Here is a 19,636-nt window from a genome sequence, read left to right as displayed (position 1 = left end):
GGGGCTGGCAGTCAGTGGCTTTTCTCTTCTGTCTGTGTGGGATGTTGGAGTGCCAGTGGAGATGTAAGTCACAGGAATTTCAGCCATCATAGCTTGGATATTTTATATAAGTCTTAATAAGAGCTTATGGGGGAGAACTTTTCGAATGAGCCGCATGTTCTTTTTCAGAGAGCTCTTGTCCAAAGGACACCTTGTGCCTGTCTAAGAAACAGCTTTGCCAAAGTGCACCACTGAATGCTCTGATAGAGCTCTATTCTTTTCCTTGATGCATATAATTTCTTTGCTTCAGTAAAAAATGGAAAACTTTGGCACTAAGCTGGCTGCTATCTGACCTTTAAGATTTTTAGAAGCCAACCAGACACTTTGCTGCAGCATCAGCAGCTCAAACGCGACCAAATCTAACCATAAAAGAAGAAGCAGCAGCCCGTCTTCAGCGACCTCCTGCCCTTTCCCCACTCCTCAGCTGTGATCTTTCCTATAGGACATCTAAGCACAATCAGAGTTCACACCAGAGCAGACCTCCATCATAGCTGTCAGTGGGACTAAGCTACATCACCTGGAAGTCCTCTTTACGACTCCAAAATGATGGCTGGCAGGCCGCCAAAGTGGCCGCCAGGAAAGAATGGAACCCAAATGCGGCCAAAACCGGACCAGCGCTTGGCTGGCGTCCGCTGGTCGTCTCCCAGCCTGTGATGGAGCCAGCTGAACGACCGGCCCTCCACATGGGACGCAGAGCTGAAGGAAGAGGAGCTTCAAAATGCCAAAGTACAAATCGACAGCATTACTGGCAGCATTACTGATTCACCTGCTCCACCCGATACTTTCAAATAATATCCATCATAGCATTGTTTTTATGGCCACTCACTTTTTAACTCGACCCTACTGTCATCAGTGGCTTTTATTGTTATTGCTCTTCTCTTCCCGTATCTCGTGTGTGTGTTATTGTGCACCGTGATGGTTATTTGAAAGAGAAAACACACACTGAGAGAAAAGGTCAAAAACTGGGGAGAGACTGACGGAGACATGATTTAACTTGAGATTAGGTTTTATTGCCGGGTTTACTTTATACTTATTGGATTGACGTCCTTGCTATCATTTACTATAGATGCCACTGTGCAAAGGATAAATAAACAGAAAAGTAAGAGAAGAGAGGAGGACAGAGAATAACAAGTAAAGATCATTTTTGAATAACTTCTTTACTTTGTGTGTTTATTGGTCACTAACAACGAAAGAAGAAACAACAGCAGTCTTATATATTTTATACATTGGCCTTAAAGGATCCAACAAACAATCACTGCTGTCATCATCACTGTCATTCAGTTCCTGCCCTGAAGTGTGATCAGTGTGATTCTTTTGTTTTTGTGCCTGCATGCAGACAAGAATTAATCTGTAAGTTTGTTTATTTTATGTTATGTAATGGCAAACAAAGACTTTGCGTGTGAGGGTTTTGAGTCCTACAGTCATTTATGACTCTGGGTCTGTGTTCTTTTTCAAATGTTAACAAAACCTGTATTTCTGCAGCTGTTCAGTGTATGCAGCAGTAAAATGCATAATGTAAATATTGTAAAGCTTCTGGGATTAGCAGGACCAGGACTGACACCCCTGTAGTCAGTAATAGCTCCTGGTCAGTGATCATATTCAGGGTACCTAATCAAATGTTAGTGAACGTTATCTTTCGGTCTCTGTGCCGTGCAGCAGTCATGGAAACCAAGACTGCAATCATCTAATATAAAATTTCTACTCTGAACTTTAATTCTTGCTCATGTTTACAGAGTTCATCGATTATAAACTTAACTGTATTATATTTGTTTAACAGTTTCAAATTAAACAGAGCATGTTTTTATCATCCCTGATTTTGTTCCAGCACTTTAACTTTTGATTCCTATTTAAATTTTATTATCTAGTTACTAGACTACAAGTAATCTTGAGTATTATTCCTTGTGGTATTTGAGTTCTAGTCACGATTTGGTATTTATGAAGTTTTAGACATCTGTTCTGACTTCTTTATTATTCTTAAGTCAGATTTCTTTGTCTTTGATTTCTGTCTTTACTACATGACGTTTCTGTTTTGGTTCATGGTTTTGATGCCTTCACAATGTTGAGTTTGAGTCTTACTGGATTATTGAAGTTCTGCTTCCTGTCAAGTTTTCATCAAGTTGTGGATACCTGTTTACTACTCTAGTTGTAGTTTTCAATTCTTGGCCTTCACTTAGCTCCAGTTTCTGTTTCGAGTTTGTAATTCCTCCTGTGTTTAGTCGTGGCAGTGTAGCAGTTTACACATGACAGATCTCAGGTTTGAGACCAGGAGGAGACACATATCCCTTTGGGGTTGTGTCAGAATCAGATATGTGGAGCTATCTGTGTGGAGACCCTTGGTGAGTGAGGGAGCAGCCAAAACAAAGCTACTTCGTCCCCCTTGTCTTTAGTTCACGTACTGTTCTATCTGCTCTCCCCTGATTGCCTGCACATGTGTCTCATTCACCCCTGCGGTGCCTTATCCTTTTGGCGTTCTGGGTGTATAAATAGTCCAGCCTTCTCTTTGGCCTTCAAGACATCTGTTATACTTCCTAGTTTGTGTTCCTTTTGTTTGTTTTCTGTCTCCTCCTTGGACTTTCTTAACCTCTGAACTCGTACGTATAGCAAGTTTGTTCATTGTGAGTGTGTAGTAATTAACAAGGAGTTACATGAACAAGCTAGTATACCTCACCTCATGTTGACTTTTGTTGAAGCTGACTCACGTGTATTAATCGTCAGTGTTTTTAAGTACTTAAATGCTACATTTAACGACTTATTTAAAACTTATGGTGACGGCATTTTCCAGCTACTTTCATGGAAATTTTCTTTTTCAGTTTTATAATTTCGAATAACTTGGTCAAATGTTCAACATACTTTAATATTAATGACAAGGACAGTGGAGAGAATCATCAGTAGGACACATTAGGACATGGTGTAAAAATGTAAAATTTCCACACTTATTGGACAAAAGATGTTGCCTGCATTATAAATTTGCTTGTCAGTCATTAATTAATTCTTTCATTTATATTTGTGTTCATTCACTCAGCTTTTCACCTCCTAAAGCAAATAATATTTGCAATCTTTGTATCCACTGCAGTGGAGTTATTTCATTACATTTTATTCTCTTATTTCATATTTGAAATGTCCTCACTCATTCATTAAAAAAAGATGAATTATTAATTCAAAGTACCGTGGAGTTTCATGTGTGGCCCTGGAGAATAATGTAGAAATAATTATTCTCTGATAAATTAATAACTTGCCTAATTTATTCTGACTGAAACTGGCAATAAGTGAAAGGGACGCGCGTGTAAATGTGCGGCCTCTTTACGGATTCACAAATCGAGGAGGAGGAGAAATGAGAGATGGAGGGAGGAAGAACGTGGAGAGAGAGGAGGGAGATGGAGGTGTTTGACACGGCCGCCCCTCGTCAAAATAAATCACGAGCAGCAAAGTGTTTTAAAATGTCGGCCTGCAGCTGAGAGCAGTGATTTACTGCAACAAGGTTCGTTTTTAATCATAGGTAGATGTGAGTCACATTTAATGTTTCTGTTGCCGACGGACGGCCGACTGTAAACCAGGCAGAGTGACACTTAGGCCACCGAATGTTGGTACACAAGAAGACCACGTTTCCCATCAGTCCCGTGGTTTCATGTCTCACCACCTTTTCACAGAACAAACAGAATAAGAAATATTTCTTATAGTTATTATTATTACTGCCAATTTGTAAAGAGACTGTAGCTTAAACACGAGGCTTTCCACGACTTTCTTGGCTCGGCCTCTCACTTCCTGGTTCATCGTCTGGATGAATTTTCCGCAAAATTAAAAACAATCCCAGCTTAAAACTGAACAACACAGCGCAGTGCAGCGTCACCTCAGAAGTAAAGTCCAAATGTCAACTAATTACCACATTCTAGCATAAATCCAAACTCTACAGAAAGATAAATGGAAACGTGGCCATAAAATTACAGTCAATACTGCAGATGGAAAACAGGAAGTAGCTAAATTTGGTACATGTCATTTTTCTTCCAATAAGATTCATGTTTTTGTGCATGGTCCCTAACAAACTACACAATATCTGATTTGTGAATGGATTTAGTTGTGGTCAAAGCAGATCCTGAAATATCTTTTTTTTTGGCTAATGTTTTGGCTAATTATAGCTAACCAAGCTAACATAGAGACATGCTGCACAGCAAAAAGCAGATGAGGTCAACATAACATAAAATTACATAACAATATTTAATGATAAGTGCACCACAGCCTTGTTTATGTCTCCATACTATTTTAACCGATGCTAACTCACAAACATGTTGACTGCAGTTCAGAGTAGTTTTTGGAAATTATGCAGAACTCCTTTAAACGTTCTCATTATTACCACAATCAGACAGCACAGACTGAGAGTAACAATTTAGTTGAAAGAAGAGAAGATTTTTCTCTTGTATTAGAGCTAAATTCTGAATCTAGGTTTAATATTTCTGAGAAGAAAGAAGAGTGCTGAGCAGGATGGGCCTCTAGTGGTTAAACAGGTGGAGGAGGAGCAGAGGAGTGCGGGTGGTGTTAACAGGAGGTCAAGTGACTCCATGTGTCCCTGATAAATCACAAGACCTCAAAACGAACATACTGCCTCCAAGGTCAGCTGACCAAACAGCCGGAGGCCGAGCTCCTGCCAATAAACCGCCAGGTTTGAGAGTGTTTAAGGTTTGGAGGTTGTGGCGAAGGTATCATCTACAGTCTACAATAACATACATATGTGACTGAAAGAAAAAATAATGTTTGAATACCACTTTTAAATAGAGTTTTATGGTCTGTAGTGTGTATACTGCATTATAAACCCACATTTCTATTTTAATTGACGCTGGTGTTGATTAATGATGGACTGGTTTCACATGTAAACAAACATGTAGATGATGGTGTCCACACATGAGGCAGAGGGACAGTGCAAAAAGAGGTTAGAGGTTAATTTCATGGGCTGACCCGGTGACCAGTGAATAGTTAACAAGCACACCACACGGGCTACAAACCGCCCTCAGAGGTCCTTCATCTGACTCCTGGTCATCCGGACTGTCCTGTTCCCACATAAAACAGAACTATGTAGTCGTAAATGTTTATGCTTTGCATATTTTATACAACTCATAATTCTGATGGCTTCATTATGGAAGTGTCCATTAGACATACAGGTCCTGTAAGACACATGAAACGTGGATTTTTAGTATCAGAGACAGATCCTTCTTCTGAGACATCTAATGACGGGAAAACGACCAAAAAATGAAATTTAAAAAGCGCTTTTAAATTAATTTTATTCATGATTTTAGTTTGCAGGCTCGTAATATTACTGGATCAGAGTCTTTGAACTGGCTGTGGTAAATCAGAACTCGATTTGAAGCTGGTTGTTGGCAATTTTAAAGAAGCCAGCAATAAAAGGTGGAATTACTCATGGAAAAAAAAGTCTTGCTCCTCAAAAACATCTCCACCCTGCAACCAGGTCACACTCGAGACAGCTCTAGATAGGGAGCGGCCTGTTCCCACAAATACTTAAGCATTGCAGGGAGTGTAGGAGGCGCTCTCTGAACCCCCGAGCAGCTTTTCAAAGAAACCTTTTAGAAGATCTTTTTCTGATCCTACTCAAACAGTGAGTGAAAAGAAGACTTGAACTCCAGCCTCCAGCTCAAAGGTCCTTTTAAACTGGAAACAATATGAAACATGTCATTTCAGCATTTCTTAGACTGATCATTTCAGACCGTACAAGCCAATGACCTCCAAGTCCGAGTTTGCTGCACAGCTGGTCTAAACTCATATATTGAGAACATTGTTGGAGTCCGTGGATGTGCCAGATGTGCCCCTGATTAACCCACCACCTGCCCCAACCTCCTCATCTCAGCACCAAGTTTTTCTAACATCTGTTTAACACGAAAAGTACTATGAACAAAATGCAAGAAGGCTTTTGTGAATAAATGTGCACTGTTAGCTACACTTCACTGTTATGTTTAGGATTTGGGGGAGAACATAAATAAAGAGGATCTAATAATTATTGTTATTGAAAAGAATAATAATGCAAAATGAAACTGACCTTCTTCAGTTTAATTAACTTGGATGTTCTGTAATTGTGTGCATAACTGAGAAGCGGTTATTTCACCACCTTCTCCATCTCTTGGTTTTAACCTGACAGGATTAGAGTGGGGAAAACAGAGAGTGAAGGTGAAGGGAGAAAAAAGAATGAATAAAGTTACTGAAGTGACTGAACTTCATTTAAAAAGCCAGAAAACCCCAGAGTCTCCGCTGTAATCAAAACAAACACGGTCCACTTCCTCACCGCCGCTGCTGCGCTCATCCCGAATTATTGAAAAGAGTCCCAAACTGAACGTAAAGAAAGACTCAGGGGGGGTCTGCTGCTGGCGCTGATTACAGCTGTGAGTCCAGGAGGCAGTTCCAGCATCTGGGTCAGAATCAGAAAAACTTTATTGATCCCGCGAGGAACACCGATTTGCTGCCGCTGATGTTATGCTGCCTGCTGAGTGTGTGAACCTGCTGTGCAACACACTGTGTCGTATTTTGAGACGAGCATCGAGTTACCAGCATCTCATCTGCATAAAGCTCAAGTCCAGGCCGGTTCCTAAAGTGAGCCCCCTGCTGGAAGTTGAAGTTACTCCAAGTGGAAAACAAAGATCTTATAGTTTTTAGTTCAACAATGTGCACGCTGTTGAACTAAAAGCAGCTTATTTCCCACCTCGAGTGTTTTCTGAAAAATATTAAGGTGAACTTAGATCTACTAAATTAACTCAGATTTAGGTGCTAAAAATGAGTCAGACAGGTTTCTGGTTAAAATGTGCTCTTTAATTTAAAAAGTGACAAGTTGGCAGTGGCAGACCTTCCATAATAAGTCCTGTCAAATGACACCTTGTGCAAAACTGAAACGGTGAAATGTTTTATTTTATTTTACACGTCAGGAATGAGAGTGACATGTAGAGATTTACCTTTTTCCTACAAAATTTATTTTAGGATCAAGTTTTGATGTGTTAAAAAAAGTGAAGGAGTTGGAATACTTTTCCTTCTCTTTTCATAAAAAAAAAATATAATCATGCTTTCCAAGATTTGTCCTATTGCTCGGTTTTCCTTTATGGCCAAAGCTCGAATGGCTCAAGCTGCAGCTTTGTTCCTCCGTAAGCTGCCTTATGCCGCCTTGAACAGGCACTTAAGAAAAATGTTGACTGTCAGACCTCTATTAAAGCTGACACATGCTGCTCTTTGGTATTTTACTTTATATGACTCACCGATGCAGCTGCCTTTGGAGCTGCCATTAAAGAATATCACAGACTCCTGTAAAGAACGTCTGCAGCATTTAAACAAAAGCTTTTGTACTCTCACTTTAATTGTGGCACAATAAGTAAAAGGGACTTTAAGATTTAGCTGTCAGAGTTTTTTTTGTTTTCAAAATCTATAGACCACCTTTACAGGACGAGGGGGGAAAAGTGGATCTTTCAAAGCAAAAAACATCAATTTCAATGTGTCCAAAGTGCTGTGAGAACAATGCTATTACTCCACAGGTGGCAGTACTGGCAAAGTATTTATGTTTTATTTTTAGTCACAGAATAAAAAGTGGTTTTAAGTTTTTGATAAAAGGCTGAGAAGCTTTAAAACAACAGCAGGCTGCTGTAGCCTATTAATAGACACACGCACACACACTGATGACACATGACACCATGTATTCAGTGTATTCACTGTGTCTTCAGCCAGTGACTTTCATTAGATTGTGACAGTGTGATAATACGTCTCAAATACAGGCTGAGAACATTCTCGGAGGCTGCGTGGTTACGTAACCTGCCCCGAGAGCAATTAGACCCAAAAAACGTACATTTTCCAAGTTTCAGCCGCGTCTCATGGTCTGCTGCAGCAGGTGGAGCTTAGTGAGGAGCTCTGAAGATGCACAGGTCCACTACAGGTGCTCAGCAAGCACCAACAAGACAAAGACAACACAAACGCTGCAGTTCCTCTAGTGTCACAAAAGTGAGTCAGTCCCCATAGACTCCCATGTTCAAATGTCCAACTTTACAGCAAAAATAAACACACTTAGAGCCTGATGCAAATACTGTTTTGGCCTCTTTGGATAGTTTCGCCCTGCCTGTGCAACTTTACAGGAACAGGGATGTTTATATAACACACACATTATAGAAGAGAGGAATGCACTGTTGATATCAATACTGTTGCAAATAAGACGAGTTCCTAAGCCAGAAGTATTTTTTAGTATCGATCTCATTGTTGACAGCCCTACTGACAGGTGTATGCTAATCCAGTCTGCTAGCTGCCTGCTAGACTTCACCTCAGCTAACTGTCTCTAAACTGGACCTCTGGACCATTTTTGTGCTGTTGGAGCTTTTTGGAGCATTTTTAATGTAATCATCTGACCAATAATATGGCTGCAATGCAATTCAAGAAGCCTGTGCTCCAGCTTTGATGAGTGATAACTTCCCTCTTTGAAATATTTTCACTTCAGGATCCAAAAAACACCCCAAAAGTCTAACACTGACCCAGGGTCCCTGGGTCTGAGCGACCCAGGGACCCTGGTCGAGGGACTAACGTGAAGCCACGCGATGATCCGGAGAGAGCTCCACCACACTCTCAAGTAGCTCCTCCGATCAGCTGCAGGTGTGTCACGGTCTTCAGGTGTGGTCTGAGCGACCCAGGGACCCTGAGCAGTTATGGACTAGTATTATAATATATGTATTTTGTATTGCTGTCCCTCGTTCTCCCTGCTTGTAGATATATGTGTGTATGTAGGTGTGTGTGTGTGTGTGTGTGTGGCCCTGGCAGTATCCTGCTGGGATTGAAAAGTTTTGTGGTGATTGCTTACAGAAAAAAAAAATAGCAGCACTCCAGCTGTTCTGAAATTGGTAAATACATATATATATACACATGTTTAACAATTAACTTTAATTTGGAAAAACTTGATACTTGATTAGACTCATTTTATGTCCGCTAATGCATCAGAGTGAATGAAGGTGACACAGTTGCAGTAAATCCTCCCACGTGAGCTTATAATGCTCGGTGTTAGTTGGAACTATAAAGTGTTACTTTTATGAGCTGCATATGTAGTGCTGTTTCTATTATTTCAATCATCCCATTCATATTAAAGAGAGCAAACCAAATAAAAGACACGCCTCTGTTTATAATGCAGTTCAGCTGAACAGCACCACAAACCATAATGGCCCCAAAGATGAATTGAACTAAATTTTAAAAGCTCTAAAACGGATGATTTACTGCAGGACTGCGCTGGTTTCAGCTAGGTGCAATAAACTGCCAAGCGAGCGTGTATTTCATTCAATATGAGCATCCATTAATCTGAAAAAAACAAGCTCTGCTGATTTGGGCAGTAAAATTGTTGAAGGACGGAGAGAAGGCGTCACTTTTAAGAGTCTTTCTCTGCAAGCTGCTTTAACAGAGAAATTACAGATAATTAAACTGTCAGCTCTGCGCTCTCTGGGAGAGAGGATCACTGAGATTAAAGCAGCAGATCTGTCCATCCTGACTCAGCCTCCTCACGGAGCTGCTGTGCCACTGAGTCACCCCCTTCGGTCTGAACCAGGAGTTCAGGTGATCTGCTGGAGGAAACGCAGTGAAATCCAAGCAGCTCAACAAGTGGTGACAAACAGTTAATCACAATAAATACAATGTAGAGCAGCAGCAGCTAACAGCTTTAAGAGCTACTCTTAAGACTCAGAAGAATTTGTGGGGGTTTTCTACAAATTTCTGCTTAAATGTATGACTTACTGGTTGATAATGAAGAAAGTTATTCAGAGAGCTCCTAACTGTTGGCAGTGGTGACAAAAAGGCTTTTAAGAGACTGTAGAGGTCCTTCAGCAGATTAGAAATGCTGTAGAGATGCAGGAGTGCACCAGAACAACGATATGACCCTTTTATTGCTGTTAACATTAAAATGCTTAAATAGTGTCACGATCGTTACTTCAGTTATGTTTAGACTTTGTGTAATGTGCTTTCCAGAAGGAAACAATGTGCTGATGGAGACAAGGCAGCCAGAGATTGGGGGATAAACATCTAGGTGACTGATTGAAGCAACTACCAATGAGAGGGGCCGATCTGTGATCAGCTGATAATAAACTATAGAGCTTTATGGTTGAGCTATGAACAAACTGTGTGCTGTGTATGGGTCACAAGAACCTAAAGCTCTATTATTACACATTAGGTAAATATAACTGAGATTCCAGCTGCAAATAATGAATTTAGGTGATGTTGATGTTGAGGATTGTAAATATGATGTTAATAAAAAGCAATGATCCTGTAACTGTGTTGCTATTCAAAAAATCAGCGATAATAATAATCAGTTTTTATGAGCTTTGCATTTTTAATTCTTGTAAGTTTAGATAACATGATGTGTGAAATCTCTGTCTTCACTTTCTACATTTTTAGATTTGAATATAAAGTTTGCGAAGCTGAAACTTTTTAAAGTGCATTTGCTACACTGAGATGGACGTGCTGTGAATATGCTTTTAACTGACCAAATGAAAAGCACGTTCGAATGTCATTTCCTTGGAGCGCAGGTGATCATTCTGAGTTTGGATTCTCAGAAAAATTTGTTTCGCTGAAATCAGCCGGCAGTGCCAGGAACCACAAGTTGTGGTTAGAGTTCCAGACCATTTCATGCTTTGTTTAGAGGGTACGGCATGAACATTTACGTCTTTCATGGGAGTTAATGGCCATGAAAACAAACAGCAGGAAGACAAAAAAGGAAATGAATGCTAAGCAAATGCTCAGAGGTGGATTGTAAGAGGTCAGGTGGGTTTCTAAGCTTGACCATAAAAGCTATAGAGATGCTCTCAGGTTTCCCGTAGTGTCTTTTCTGCACAAAGCTTGGAGGTAATAAGCAGGAAGCTGGTTCCAACCTGAGGACTGATGTCAGAGAGCCGCAGTGCAGCTCGTCCGGCTAACAGCAGCTCGTGTTGTCTCAGCTCCTGCTCAGCAAAGGTCAGACCTGCTGCTCCAACACTGAACAAACAGCACAACGCCGTGTGGGGCTTTTCAACCGCGCACACACAGAAACACACCGAGAGGCATCCGGACACACAAACGCACCAAATACGGGTTCAGACATGAACAGACCCACGTAGGCGCACACACACGTGATGCATGCGAGGCAGGCGGTGCAGCACTCGAACACCTGTTGTGGGGCGGCAGCAGAGCCGTGAGGTGTTGACACAGCAGCTACAGCCTGTTTGAGGAGGAGCTGTCACCATGACGAGGCAAACTGACCGCTGCTCCCTAAAAGTCACCTGCACCTGTAACCGCACCTGCGCACAGGCCACACCCTCACCACACCACACCTGGCTAAATATATGAATATGCAAGTACAGTGATTGTTGAAGTGGTGCTTTTGTTGCAGTTTTTATGACGTCACAGAGTTTTTTGTTACAATGACCCAGAACTGCTGACACACACACACACACACACACACACACACACACTTTTTTAAATTGTATTTTATTAGTTATTTTACTTTACATCAATTTTATGGTAAATTGTTCAGCTTTTTATACAGCATTTATTCTTGTTTATTTGTTGAGCAACTTTATTTTATTTCATTTTTCTCATTTCAATCCATTTTTCTTTATTTCTTCATGTTTTTTAGGATTTTGTTTCGTCACATTACATTCTGAGCTTTTTACTGAGGCATTTCTTTATTCTTTCAGCGGTTGCATTTACTGGTTATACTCTGTCATTTCCAAACTTCAGAGATAAACAAAATTCATATAATCTTACAAATCTTTTTTTCATCTCACCCTTCACAAACCTGGGTTCAGCTCCCATCATTATTGATAAATCAATGAAGACACTTCTTTATTTCATTGTGTTAAAATAAAATCACAGTTTGTATCACAAGTTTTTACAGTCAAGGTTTTTTTCATTAGTAGAAGTAAATTTTAACCATAGTAGTCATTTTTAACTCATTATGGTTTTATTCAACAATAAATGTTGAATTTTTAAATAGCAGTAAACGCCATTTATCAGTTATTCAACATCTTTTTGTCATTCTATATTTAGTTTAGGAATTTTGGGGCTTCTGTCTACAAAGTACATCTAAAGTCCTGTGAAAATCTAAGAAAAATGCCGCCAATTTATCTGGATTTTAAATTTCTGTCAGCTTTACGACACTGAGAGGCTTTTAGATAAGAATATCAGGGGCGTTGATTCAACAGCTGGAAACAGCTGGAGATGTGTGCCATCTGCAGGTATTATGGTGAGCATAGGCCAATGTCAGATTTCTTCATGAACTGAGCTCCTGATATTGAGTTGCTTTATCTGTTTATCACATATAACATATTTTACACCAATAAGATCTTAAATAAGACTTTGGGTGTGTAATGGGTTACAGCAAGTGTGGAGTTAGCCAGATGTGGCCCAGAAACCATGACATGCCTGACATCTGGTCCAGGTAAGCTGGACCTATGTCTGAAATGAGACAACCAACTATCAGGTAAGACCGAATGTGGCACAAAAATCAGCAAACATTAATCTCCATCTGGGTCAATACAACTGATTCTCCACAAAGTCGCAATTTCCTGACAAGAAATAAACATTTCTACGACGTGAAACTTTCTCCTCCTCCACACAGCCTGACTGAAACCAGCCACACAGCAAATATGTAAATGATTTAACTATTTCAACCTTAACCAGAACTTAACATTTACATAAAGCAGACCTTTGTGCTGTTTTTCATTAAAATCTTCACTCGTCTGGTGAGAATCCTTAAAAATAAGTATATGAATATGTATAATATCCCTCTACATTTTAATTTTTATAAATAGTCCATCATATTTTACAAAGCATGACCCTTTGTAACTGATATTGGTTCTATAATTCATCATTAGAAATTGTCATGTGAGTTTTTGTAAACCACTGTGATTTTTTTGTAAGTGCTATAAAAACAAAGGTTCTTATTTTTCATTTAAAACTTTATCTGCTGAACGCAGGACCTGCCCTGTATCGCTGACAGTCTGTTCTCATGTTTGCACATTACAGGTTTCAGGTTTCCACTTCATGCTGGTCTAAACTGCTCGTTACGAGAGGCTTGCCTTTCAGATTAGTTTTAAACTCCTTTAACTGACTGCACACATCATTCTGCACACTGAAGCCCAAACAAGCGTTTCACACTCTTGGCTGTCAGGTGTTGAGATTTCTTTTTAATATTGCTGCTCTTTCCAAAAAAACAGCTACACCGCTTTTATTTTATTTTTTATTTTTTTGTCAGCTAACGGCCGTCGTTTACAGAAATATCTTCATTAATCTTAGTGCCCAGACGTTCCTGGATCGACTTCACAAGCCAGTTGCTTTGAGACATCCTGTTCAGTAAACAGGAACTAAAACATGATGAAGAAGCGAGTGGAGCTGAATACATCACGACCAGAGACTCTCTGCGAGCACACTAACTGGTGCCGTCCTAACGCTCCAGTAAAGCGTATAATAACCCCTGATGGCCTCTTCTGTCTGTAACCGTCACTCCATCCAGAATCCAGAAGGCAATAGGATCACAGGACTGCAGATTATTTATTTATTTTCTTACATAATTTTGAAGCAATCCAAGTGACACTGAAACTGCATCTTCAGCTCCTCAATCTGAGGATTCTTTTCTGACGTTCCATCAGCGTTTGTTCCACCAGCAAATCTTCTTCTTTGCAGCTTTTCATTTTCCTTGACTTTCCTGTCTTTTTCAGCAGATTATCGTGAGCTTTAAGTCTAATTTAAATGAAAAAGGAAACAGTGTTTTTGACTAAAAGGTCTCAGAAGCAGCAAGCCTGCAGCTTCCCCCAGGCACAGAGAAGCCCAAGCAGCTCTGCACACATGAGGACATCTAGACTGAAGCTGAGACACCTCAAGAGACACCTCACCTATGCACCTCCAGACTCACACCGACAACAGCGCCATTTCATACCCATGCAGGGAGGTTGGCAGTGAGAGATTGCTGCCTGGGGCCTTTCTGTGTGGAGTTCACATGTTATCGTGGTACCTGTGTAGGTTCCCTCCGGGTACTCTTGATTCCTCTCACAGAACAAAGACACGCATGTTAGATTAGTTAGCAATGCTAAATCAGCTAAAGTGTACCCTGCCTCTCGCCCCACCACACCCTGAATTAGATATGCAGATGGAAATGGGTGGATGAATTTTGGAATGGAGTAAAGGTGCTTCAGTTTATCACAAAAAAGTTTGTTTGTGCACAGCTGGAGCTGAATGAGATCCATTAAGATAAAGCTGCCGGGGGAGTTTAGTTTATGTGGTCCAAAAGCTGGTCCTGGTTCTTTGTTAACACTTCACCTCTCAGAGGTCGTGATGTTGAAGGCTGCAAGTCTTTCATCTGCCGTCCCACTCAAGGACACATCACAGAGGTGGGGCAGGGAGTGGAGAGGAGACCCGATGTGAGATTAAAATAGCACTCTGGCTGATTACCTGCCATGTTTTCTTCTAATCTATTTACTCATCCAATTAAAGTATTAAAAATATTGTTATATTTCATCATTTTAGACTTATTGATTGAAAATTGTGGAGAAAGTATCTGCAGTAATACATTTCAAATATATAGTTGTGTTTCTGAACTTTGTGGTTGAAGAAAATAAAAGAAGTGAAACAACATTTTTAGCCTGTTTTATTTCTTATAAGCTAAATGGTTAATTGGTTGATTACAAATCATTTATAATAATTCTTCTAATAATTTAAACTCACTTCCTGTTAACTAGATAAAACTGTTGATTCTCATGCTTTCACGTTATAAAACTAACTTCATTTCTTTAATTTTATGGATCTGTACGTACATCATGTGATGATAAACCCATTCACATCTTCATAAGGTGAGTTATATGAGATTTTATCACCAGGCGACAACAGTCAGACTGCACGCCGCTGACCTGTGAATTATAATCTGAGTCAGCCAGGTGGTGTTTGTGACGGAGAGGGATTCATCCAGAAGGTGGAAGGTCAAAGTTTGTGAATTGAATGAACACAATGTAGCTCTAAATGATGTTGCGTTTGTTCCTTTCAGCAGAAAAAAAAGAGCTCGAACCTTTGAGCAAACTAAACCGTTACCGATACCTGATGCACGTGTTCAGCAGCGCTGTGAGGTGATTTCAAATCTGCTTCTAGAAGTCAGAAACATTTATTGTATCTTTAAAGGTGCATCTGTTTGACAGCTTTACACAGCGGTTCTCCCACGGTAACTCAAAGCAGGTGTGCCATGAGACTGTGGATCGGTTAGTGCAACACACACACACACACACACACACACACACACACACCATGGCACAAAAAAGCCATCAGTGCATTTTCATTTGCTGTATCAGTGTTTCTCAGGCACTGGTTTACCAACATTTCTCTAAAAAGCTTCTGTGAAAGCAGAACAGCTCAGTCAGGGCAAAAATCATAACTGCAATTATGCTGGTCAATACCAAGATCACGATTACTCAGAGACTTTGAAAACTTTAAATACTGGAACAAAGAAAGAAACACATGAAGCAAGCTAAAGCTGCAGGGAGTGCTGGGGAGGGAATATGGAGTGACAAGCAAAACAAAGACAACACAGAAAGCTGGGATCATCCTGTCACAGTAATTCAAATAAAAAGTCAATTAGCTTCAGCTCTCAAAGTGAAAGAGGCTCTGAAGGCGAGTTTCCTGTTAATGTGCAGAAGAGTCCAGCGTTACAGCCAAACTGCACAATCTACCATCTTTTACTTTTCTGCTATTAGTCAAACATCCAAAACAGCTATTGTTCAGCTCCCTTCACAGTTCTTTGCTCACCGTCACTTACAAACACGTGCGCAAGAACAAAATATAGATCAACACTGTGCTTTTCCAGGAGGACGTGTTAGATTACATTAAACGCCCTCTGTGGCTGCCATATCTGAGAATCAGGTAGTTGGTGAGCTGGTTGTGGTGGTGTCTTGTGTTTCTTGAGCTGTAAAAGGTTAAAAACGTCTTTTTTTCCCTGTGGGCCAGTTGAGGACGTGTGTCTTATGCAGACATTTTGAAATCAATTTATAAAGCGTAATTATGCAGCCCTGCACTTTTCTCTGCCACCCAGACCTGGAACTGAATTTGACACCCCTGTTTCCAGTTTCTGAAACTATGCATGTGTAGCATGTGGCTAAAATGCAACCTAACCCTAACCTTGCCCTCAGGGGGGTTTTATGGTGACCAGGTGGATGTCAAGAGGTTAAAAAGGTGCAAAACCGGGTCCACATTAATTTATGACGCAGTCATTTCTAGTCTGACAACTCAACACTTTTTTTCATGTCTGCACTTAAAGCCAGTCGAGAATCAGCAGTTTGTGTTTGGCTGTGTGGGGAAAATGGAGAAATCCCACCTCACATAAACAATAAAAGCTTTTAATAAATAAGCAGTTAAAACTGAAGGACTTGTAAGAACAGAGTCAGAGCTGGTCTGAGCCACCGACTGATGGACAGTTTGAGTTTTTACCCTCAGCTGTTTGGAGGACTGAAAGCCTCCATGTCTCGTTTCTTCTGAGTGTTACTGATATGCTTAATGGAAAACAGGACTTTGCTTGTATTTCTGTCTCTACTCCAGCACTTTTGCTCGTTTTGCTTACTTGGTAGAAATTCCTCCATTTCCTGTAATTAGTTTCTGTTGTTGTATTTCTTGTTATAATGGGAATTCTTGTTGTAAAACAAATTTCTCATAGTGATGATGAAAAGAATCTTAAGCCTTGAACCGCACCACTGATATGCAAGACAGGTACAGGATGAACTTGTCAGAATACATCTAGAAGAACTGGTGCTGGTCTAAACCTCTGGAGAACACCTTTGGGTTCTCACATGGAGACACAGAGAGAACAAAACGCCCACGAAGTCTAGAACCCAGAACTTTCTCGCTGTGAGGTAACCTTACAAACCTCTGTACAGACACCGAATGAGACACGTCAGATTATTAAAGAAAATCTCAAATAAACAAATTGAAGACTGAAGTTAATATTTGACCTGCTATTTTGAGCAAAAACGCTCTCCTGAAAATCTTGGAATAAACGGTGCAAATATGAAGCCTTTGGGGACAACTGCGCACCTTTTCAGGCCCGGAGGACTAATAATGAGCTCTGTCGGGGACATTTATGGTGACTGTACCTGTAGGGACAGAAAATGACTTTCACTGAAGCCGTGTTTCTCTCTATGAGCGTGTAACAAATCAACCGCTTCATTAAAGTAAAATAAATAAACAACACTTCTGGTGCCATTTCCGTCTGTAAACTCATTACTCAGCGCCAAACACACACCTCCAGTGCCATTTAAATATTACCGCGATATGAGAAAGTCCGGTGTGAGCACCGAGGGCATCAAATACATGTACCAGACACTCAGAGTTCTAATCTGTGTCATACATGTAAATCCTCTAACAAGTCCTAATATCTCCGGGATTCTTTTATGCGTTTCACAACAGAAATCAAATGATTCTTGGAGGAACAAGTGGCAGAAAGGTCAGACTGACGCACTTCGCGTCTCAGCGGTGTTATTGGAATATCACAAAGACGTAAATATGACAACCAGCAGCCACCAGCACGGCCCCCAAATGAGCCTCCTCTCACATAAACAAAGCCGCTTAATTAATGGAAAGTGGTGGCACGGCTGTGCTCGGCTCGGCACGGCCGGGAAGGAGCGGGGTTGCATAGGAACAGGGGGAGCGGAGTCTCTGGAGGTCGAAAGTGGCTCAAAGCAGCGGAGCAGAAGGGGAGTTGGAGGAGGGTGAAGCGCTCTGAACGTCTACTGCAAACTGCGAGTTTTCGGGGCTGACCTCCGCGCGCGTCATCACCCCCCCCCCGCCCCAAATTTGCCTGGAAATGAGTGCAAACAGGAGCTTTGAGGCAGGTGGGGGAGATTCAGTTACCTCTAAACTCCAGAAAAGCGCGCGTGGGTCATTCTAGCGCGTTTGCAGGGGAGTAAATAAATTAAGAGGCTGGGACGTTTTAACGAGTTGGGCCCTCTAAACGCACCCGAACACTTTCCGGTCTGATTAAAGTTGCTTCGTGAACGCGCTCACGGGGGAAATAAACGGCTGATACCAGAAGCGCGCCGCGCGGCGTGTCGCAGGTGTTTGAAATCGCCAGGATCAGCGGGAAAGGTCAGAGTTCACTCGTTCAGGAACATTCCCGAGCTTTAAGAAGAAAAGGAGATACTCACATGTGAAACTCCTGCGTTTAAAAAACTGCTGCTTTATTTCACACCATCCCCGCCGCGCCGCTCGAACCCCATCCACACAGGAGAACTCCGCGGAGTGCGTGGAGTGAAATCTCTGAGCTCTTCTTTGCTTCTGTTTTGTTAATCCAGCAAAAGTGATGATGAAGATGAAGATGAGATAAATGAACAAGTGTCCCCTGCGCGCGCCTCCAGCAGCGCAAAGAGGAGCGGACTGTAGCGCTTCAGTCCAGCCGGGGAGGAGAAAGTGCGCACCGGGCTCCCTCACTCCGCCTGCTCCGCTTCCTCCAGCATCTCCCCAACTTCTTAATCCTCCTGGAGCGGCTTCAGCTCTTCATCTACTCCCTTTAATCCTGAAAGGAGCCCTGGTCCGAATCACGAAAGCAGATTTTTAAAAACAGAAAAAGAATTTTATCCTTTTCAGGTGTGACCATTAAAAAGCAAAGGGACGCGCGCTTCCAATAAAGTCCCGCGTGGGCTCCAGCTGCTTGTTTTACTGTTTCTCTGGGTGGATTCTGGGAGCAGGAACACAGACAAGTTGAGCCGTCACAGCGGAGTGCTGGGCTGCGTTTAGGTGCGTCGGTAGGCTGGCAGGGCTGTCCGGCCGGACTCCCATCATCCCCGCCGCTTGATTGCCCCCAAGCACTGAGAGAGAGAGAGGGAGAGAGTTGGGAAAGGGGAGATAGAGAGGGAGTAGATTATCGCGAGGTTACGCCCCAATTCCCGTTTGTCTCGCTCTGTGGTGGCCGAGGGCACGCGCACTCTTACAAGCAGAGACACGCAGAAAGTCCACGCATGAGAGTAACAGCTAAGATGTATTACTGCAGTTTATCTCTGTACCCTCTGTACACCTGACAGTTCAACGTGGATGGTGCGGAAGTTCATGATGTGCAGTATTAGAAGTGTGCTGTGTAATTCTAACTTACTTTATGTTAAAAAAAATGAACTGAAAAATATCACAATAAAGACTTTCTTTTTACATACATGTGCCCCAAACACCGCACACTTTATGGAAAGATACTTTTTATTAATCATTCAGAACATGAATATTGATCAGAGTCCATGTGTTTCAAAGTTTTATTGTCTTATGCACAGTAAAAAGAAAAAAAAGCATGTTTCCTTAAAATATAGAATTCTGTCTTTGCTGCCCAAATAAAAAAGCCAAACATAGTTTCAGTCCTACACACTTTATGTTTCATTTCTTGTGACCCATAGACCAACTTTATCAACATTTATCAACAATGACCATCTTGAACATCAACACTTCCCAGGAGTCTCAGTCCTGGTGGTCTGTTAAACCTGCCAAACCTTCAAGTATAGTGTTTACATTATGTGTTAGGAGAGAGAGAGTCTGCTTTTATACTCCATGCACCGGATCATTTACAGGAACTCTGGTTTTATCTCATTTATTTAATAAATCCTGGCATTATGAT

General features: G+C 41.3%; 1 protein-coding gene across 3 annotated transcripts in view; it reads right to left on the bottom strand.

Moving 5' to 3' along the window:
• The window catches only part of LOC100703031 (sodium channel protein type 4 subunit alpha), a 243,891-nt gene extending 225,022 nt beyond the window's left edge, over positions 1 to 18,869 (bottom strand). The window contains exon 1 of one of the 3 annotated variants that reach the window (XM_019356723.2): positions 18,189 to 18,869. The gene's annotated coding sequence lies outside the window, so the exon portion shown is untranslated. The remainder of the gene's footprint in view (positions 1 to 18,188) is intronic. The other 2 variants (XM_025910382.1, XM_013265205.3) reach the window with 2 other exon arrangements.
• Between the last annotated feature and the right edge of the window lie 767 nt (positions 18,870 to 19,636).

Source organism: Oreochromis niloticus, linkage group LG9 (genome assembly GCF_001858045.2).
Source record: "Oreochromis niloticus isolate F11D_XX linkage group LG9, O_niloticus_UMD_NMBU, whole genome shotgun sequence".
Lineage (NCBI taxonomy): Eukaryota > Metazoa > Chordata > Actinopteri > Cichliformes > Cichlidae > Oreochromis > Oreochromis niloticus.
This window is presented reverse-complemented; position numbering and strand designations above follow the sequence as displayed.